Source organism: Cervus canadensis, chromosome 14 (genome assembly GCF_019320065.1).
Source record: "Cervus canadensis isolate Bull #8, Minnesota chromosome 14, ASM1932006v1, whole genome shotgun sequence".
Classification (NCBI taxonomy): domain Eukaryota; kingdom Metazoa; phylum Chordata; class Mammalia; order Artiodactyla; family Cervidae; genus Cervus; species Cervus canadensis.
In genome coordinates, this window is record NC_057399.1 from 51039242 (window position 1) to 51046248 (window position 7007).

General features: G+C 40.9%; 1 pseudogene; it reads left to right on the plus strand.

Moving 5' to 3' along the window:
• Positions 1–1385: 1385 nt before the first annotated feature.
• On the plus strand, positions 1386–2124 carry LOC122452962 (annotated as a pseudogene).
• The last annotated feature ends 4883 nt before the right edge of the window (positions 2125–7007 follow it).

Consider the following 7007-nt stretch of genomic DNA (forward strand, 5'->3'; position numbering starts at 1 on the left):
AAAACTCTTAAAGAAATGGAAGTACCAGCCCACCTTACCTGTCTCCTGAGAAACATGTATGCAGGTCAAGAAGCAACAATTAGAACTGGACATGGAACAATGGACTGGTTTCAAATTGGAAAAGGAGCACAACAAGGCTGTGTGTTGTTACCCCTGTTTATTTAACTTCTGTGCAGAGTACATCATGTGAAATGTTGGGCTGGATGAATTATAAGCTGGAATGAAGATTGCTAGGAGAAATATCAACAACCTCAGATAGGCAGATGATACCACTCTAATGGCAGAAAGAGAAGAAGAACTAAAGAGCCTCTTGATGAGAGTGAAAGAGGAGAGTGAAAAAGCTGGCTTAAAACTTATTATTCAAAAAACAAGATCATGGCATCTGGTCTCATCACTTAATGGTAAATAGAAGGGGAGAATGTGGAAGCATTGACAGATTTTATTTTTTAGGCTCCAGAATCACTGTGGACAGTGAGTGCAGCCATGAAATTAAAAGATACCTGCTCCTTGGAAGGAAAGTTATGACATACATAGACAGTGTATTAAAGAGCAGAGACATCGTTTCGCTGACAAAGGTCTGTATAGTCAAAACTCTGGTTTTTCCGTTAGTCATGTGTGGATGTGAGAGTTGGACCATAAAAGCTGAGCGCTGAAGAACTGATGCTCTCAAACTGTGGTCCTGGAGAAGACTCCTGAGAGTCGCGTGGACAGCAAAGAGATCAAACCAGTCAGTCCTGAAAGAAATCAACACTGAACATTCATTGGAAGGACTGATGCTGAAGCTGAAGCTCCAATACCTTGGGTGCCTGGTGTGAAGAGTCAACTCATTGTTGACTCATTGGAAAAGACTCATTGGAAAAGACTCCGATGCTGGACAAAATTGAAGGCAAAAGGAGAAGAGGGTGGCAGAAGATGAGATGTTTAGCTATTATCACTAACCCAGTGAACATAAATTTGAGCAAACTCTGGGAGTCTGTGGAGGACAGAGGATCCTGGTGTGTATATTCCATGGTGTCCTAAAGAGTGAGACACAACCTAGTGTCTGAACAACAACAACAGCAATATTGCATTTAGTTTTTTCCTTTTTGTTTCTAATTTCCAATGTGCATATAATGGGTTATCATATTTTTGCAGTATAATAAATTGTGGTATAATTATGAAAATATTAGGCAAGGACACCAGTTATTTTATTGACTAGGAAGGTGGATTCCATTTGAAGTGAGATGTCCAAGAAAAATTAGTGAGTAGCAGAACCAGGACTAACACTAGGGATGAACTCATACTGATGGCAAGCAGATAAGCATCTGCTTGGGCCCACCATCTTCTAACTGCATTACTAGAGAAATCTTTTCGTTTCTTGGAGCCTCAATTTCCTCATTTATAAAATGGGGATAACTGGTTGGATTGTAATTTCCATGGGCTTTATACATACTAGCACATGTGAAATATGTAGCACAACAAAACTGAGGAGGCCTGAAGTGGCAGCAGCTTTCCTCTCCTGGTTGCTCATCAGCATCTTTTCTCTCAGTGATGCCAACATGCAGAAGCTGATTAAGCACAGGATGACTTTTATTGATGAAGTCAAGGAGGAAGCAGAATAGACAGGAAGGCAAAAGAAAGAGTTCAACATTGAGAAAGATCAGCTTGTGCAAGCGTAAAGAACGAAGATTATGGAATATTATGAGAAGAAAGAAAAGCAGATTGAGCAGAATAAGAAAATTCAGATGTCCAGTCTGATGAGTCAAGTGAGGCTCAAAATAGTCAGACTGAGAGATGGATGATCTCGTCACAAACCTAAAGACAGACACTCAGTAGAATGGCAGAAGATACAGCCAGGTGCCAACTGCTGCTGAATGGCCTGATCCTCCTTGGCTTGTACTGGATGTTGGAGCCCTGAATGATCATTTTTGCAAAAGACAAGATTTCCCGCTGGTGAAGGCAGCAGTGCAAAAGCGATGTCTGTGTACAAAATCACCACCAAAAGAGATGTTAATGTCTAGAATGATCCGAAGGCCTACTTGCCCGAGGAAATATCTGGCAGGGTTGCACTCTATAGTGGGGATTGCAAAATCAATGTTTCCAATATCCTCAAGAGCTGGCTGGACCTCATTGTCTAGCAGATGATGCCAGAAGTATAGGGAACCTTGTTTGGTGCAAATGCCAACAGGAAGTGTTTGGACTATGCCTATTGGAGGTAGTGTCCATCTACTGCTATGACATGGATGCTTCTGACATTTGAAGAAACAAGATGACCTCTGTAATTTCCTCTTAGCTGTTCTCATATTCTGTATTTATCAGTGGATAGAAGGAAATGGCAACCCACTCCAGTATTCTCTCCTGGAGAATTCCATGGATAGAGGGGTTGCAAAAGAGCAGACACAACTGAATAAATGAACAACCACCCTTCTGTAGGTAACACCCCTGGCTGATTGGTAACAATGGGAGAGTTTCACTTAATATGGTCAGGAAACCTTCCTCTAGCATATCTGAGATTTCAGCTTCCTGCTGGCTCTGCAGTAGGAAGGCACGGGGTCAGATGGTGGGTGCATGAATGTCTCTGAGTCTCCTGTTCTCCTTTGGTCCAGTGTCTAGCCTAGAAGGGCCAGTATGTGGTGGGCTCTGGAGTCAGGTCTTTGCTCTTTAGGCTTCAGTTGCATGTGAGACCACATTCCTTCCACCAGTAGCTGCTTCACTGTTACCTGTTTTGGCCCATAAGTGTTTGTTTGTAGTGTGATTTAAGATCTACACCATGCATATGCTTTATTTATTAAAACAAAATGCATACCTGGAAAAAAGTATGTAGCTGTCACATAATGGGTAACCAATAAATGCCATCTCCCTTCTTTCCAATTGCTCTGTTGCCTGTTATAGAGCCTTAGAAGTGTACCTGCCAATATCTTCTTTTGAGTTACTCTAGTGTCATATGCTTTTTGCACTTATATATTAATACAATAGCTTGTATTGTTCATAGTTGACGTCTTAACCGCTGGTACCACAGAATGTCACTATATTTTGAGATGGGGCCTTTGAAGAAGTAAAGTTAAAATGAGGTCTTTAGGATGAGTCTTAATCCAGTCTGACTGGTATCCCTATAAGAAGGGGATGTTTGGTTATATGGAGAGACCCCAGGGATGCGTGTGCACCAAAGAAAGACACTGTGAAGATGCAGAGAGGTTTGCTTGCCACCTGCCCGCTGAGGAGAGGACTGAGAGGCCTCAAGAAAATCCTAACCTGCGGATATCTTGTTCTTAGACTTTTCTAGCCTCCAGAGCTGTGAAGAAATAAATTTCTATTGTTTAAGTCACTTAGTTCGTGATATTTTGTTTTGGAAGCCCTAGCAAAGTAACTACACCTTCCATCTTTAAATAGAAGCTAAGCTGCTCGAGGGCAAACTGCTTTGCACTCCTTCGTAATCAGAGCAGATGATCAACAGTTTCTTGATGAATACTATGATTTTTATGAAGAATAGATTTTTATTAAGGATATCACTTGCATTTGTTTTGTATTTCTTTTATGTCTCCCATGGAGGCCCAGCTATTGAGGTTACAAACAACTGTAATGTAATAATGAGGATTCTATATAATCTTTTTTTTTCCTTTTGCAAATAGCAACTAGAATTGTCCTTTTTATGAAGTCATGGGAGTAAATGCAATTAAGGCTGAAAAGATTATTCCTTGTTGCCTGTCTAGACATAGGAAGAGAGAATTAAATCTTCAAATGTAATTTCTGAAATTAAGATTAATGACCAGTAGTACATGATTCCCTTATATGCTCATGACCTCATGTTGTTTGAGACTAAATGTGGGGACTTCCCACTGTCTTTGTATTAATGAATATGATTGAATTATTTTAAATATAGCTAGACTATAGCATTAACGTGTCTGTGTTAGAAGTTTGCCTTGTATTTTTCAGAGGATCAAGAACAGGCAATCATAAAAGAGAAAGTCAAAGAGTTTTTTACTGAATTTTAAAAATTACATTTAATTCTCATTTTCTGGATTATGAGGAATGTGGGAGAAAATGAATTATCTTAATTAATTTATGTAAGGGACATCAAGAGATAAAAAAATAATTTGCAGGTTTTCAATGTTTGCCAAGTCTAAGAGTTTAAAGGGGAATTTAGTGATAAAAGAGAAATCTTATGAACAGTAAGGTAGCAAGTTTATTATTGGGAAAAATGCAGAAAATAGTTTTTAAAGAAGTGGAGGGGACTTCCTCCACTTGTTTTTGAACCAACGTGATCTTTGTGTGTTCCCTCAGCACATATATGTTTATATACACATAAGGAATATTTTTCTAATGTCTTGTCATTATCATTACCTGCTGAGTAATCTTTGGATGTTAATTAAAGCTTCTGGCACTCATTCACACATCTGTAGATAAAAGGCATTAAAATAGATGATCTAGAAAAATTAACATATTTTTCAATTCTAGGATTCTAGGAACTCTCTGTATTATATCTGCATATATGGGGAGAAAGGGAGAGGGTGAAAGCAATGTCATTTAGGGAGGGGACTATTTGTACTTGTTCTGTGAGTCTCCAGTCTTTGCCACGGGGCGTTGACTGGCGTGTGAGCTCAAACACCAAGCCCTATGCTTTAAGACCATGGGGTACTATTCACTGATGAATCTCCAGAACTAGAAGAATGCCTGCAACATAAAAGACGGTCAAAATACTTGTTGGAAGAAGGAGTAGATTAATGTTTCCAATGCTGTTTGAATATAATCTGCCTATTATAGGGTAACCTGCATGTATTTTTCAGAGTTATGTTGACATATGTCCACTCAATTATTAGACATCTGGATTAGAAAAACATAATCACATGTTGATTATGTAATTATGTAATTAATCACAGAAAACATTATTATTTTATTAATAAAACATAATTATTACTTATGTTATAATCACAGAAAAACACAAAAATTATGTTATTAATCACAGAAAAACATCTATTTCTGCTTTATTGACTACACCAAAGCCTTCGACTGTGTGGATCACAATAAACTGTGGAAAATTCTGAAAGAGACAGGAATACCAGACCAACTGACCTACCTCTTGAGAAACCTGTATGCAGGTCAGGAAGCAACAGTTAGAACTGGACATGGAACAACAGACTGCTTCCCAATAGGAACAGGCGTACGTCAGGGCTGTATATTGTCACCCTGCTTATTTAACTTACATGCAGAGTACATCATGAGAAACGCTGGGCTGGAAGAAGCACAAGCAGGAATCAAGATTACTGGGAGAAATATCAATAACCTCAGATATGCAGATGACACCACCCTTATGGCAGAAAGTGAAGATGAACTAAAAAGCCTCTTGATGAAAGTGAAAAAGGAGAGTGAAAACGTTGGGTTAAAGCTCAACATTCAGAAAACTAAGATCATGGCATCTGGTCCCATCAGCTCATGGGAAATAGATGGGGAGACAGTGGAAACAGTGTCCGACTTTATTTTTTTGGGCTCCAAAATCACTGCAAATGGTCATTGCAGCCATGAAATTAAAAGACGCTTACTCCTTGGAAGGAAAGTTATGACCAACCTATATAGCATATTAAAAAGCAGAGACATTACTTTGCCAACAAAGGTCCATCTGGTCAAGGCTGTGGTTTTTCCATTGGTCATGTATGGATGTGAGAGTTGGACTGTGAGGAAAGCTGAGGGCTGAAAAATTGATGCTTTTGAACTGTGGTGTTGGTGAAGACTCTTGAGAGTCCCTTGGACTGCAAGGAGATCCAGCCAGTCCAACCTAAAGGAGATCAGTCCTGGGTGTTCATTGGAAGGACTGATGCTGAAGCTGAAACTCTAACACTTTGGCCACCTCATGCGAAGAGTTGACTCATTGGAAAAGACCCAGATGCTGGGAGGGATTGGGGGCAGGAGGAGAAGGGGACGACAGAGGATGAGATGGGTGGATGGCATCACCGCCTCGATGGGCATGAGTCTGAGTAAACTCCGAGAGTTGGTGATGGACAGGGAGGCCTGGCGTGCTGCGACTCATGGGGTCGCAAAGAGTCGGACACAACTGAGCGACTGAACTGAACTGAATCACCTGTTGCTGCTAAAGTAAACAAAATCTGAAGCAGCAGCAAAATTTTAAATAATGTTTTCTTCTGACATAGAAAAACAATAAACTTTGCTTTATTTCTACCCCTTCCTTTTTTGTTCTTTTTGTTGTTGTTGTTATTGTTAGGATAAAGATGTATTTTCTGAAACTCCAGAATGAGCTTACATGAGGGCAGGGGGCACTGTCCATTTTTTTTTTTTTTTCCAATGGACCTAGCAATACTGAGTCACAAAAGTGTTTATTTAATTTTTATTTATTTATTTTTAATGTGGGGCTGCAGGAAGCTCCCTGGGCCAACTCTACTACCTGTGAGCGTGGAGCTCACGGGGGGGCTGTCAGCTGGAGCAAGGAGAATGTGAGGTGCAGGGAGGGCGCTGAGGTGGGAGCTGTGATCATGGTCAGAATAGAAGCTGTGGATCAGAGAGACAAAGCTGAGGAGTATCCCATCGAAGACTTGAATGGAGCTACAGGGAGAGGCCCTGGAGTGGCATCTCTCCAGGCCGCTACCACCTTCAGGCTCTGTGACCTTGTGCAAGTCTCAGGGCTTCAGTTTTCTCACCTTAGCCTCAGCTGGGGATCTTTAAAAAATGCTGGTGCTTGAACCCCATCCCAGAAGGTCTGATGTTACTGGGATGTGCCTGAGTGTTGAGGACCTGAAAGCTCCCCAGGTGGTGCTTCTGTGCAGCCAGGGCTGGGCACAGAAGTATTTATTGAATGGATGAATGGATGCTGAAGATGGTAAATGGTTACAAAAGTCATGATATTTGGCTCAATGTTCATTCAGTTCAGTTCAGTTCAGTTTAGTCACTCAGTCGTGTCTGACTCTTTGCGGCCCCATGAATCGCAGCACGCCAGGCCTCCCTGTCCATCACCAACTCCCGGAGTTTACTCAGACTCATGCCCATCGAGGTGGTGATGCCATCCACCCATCTCATCCTCT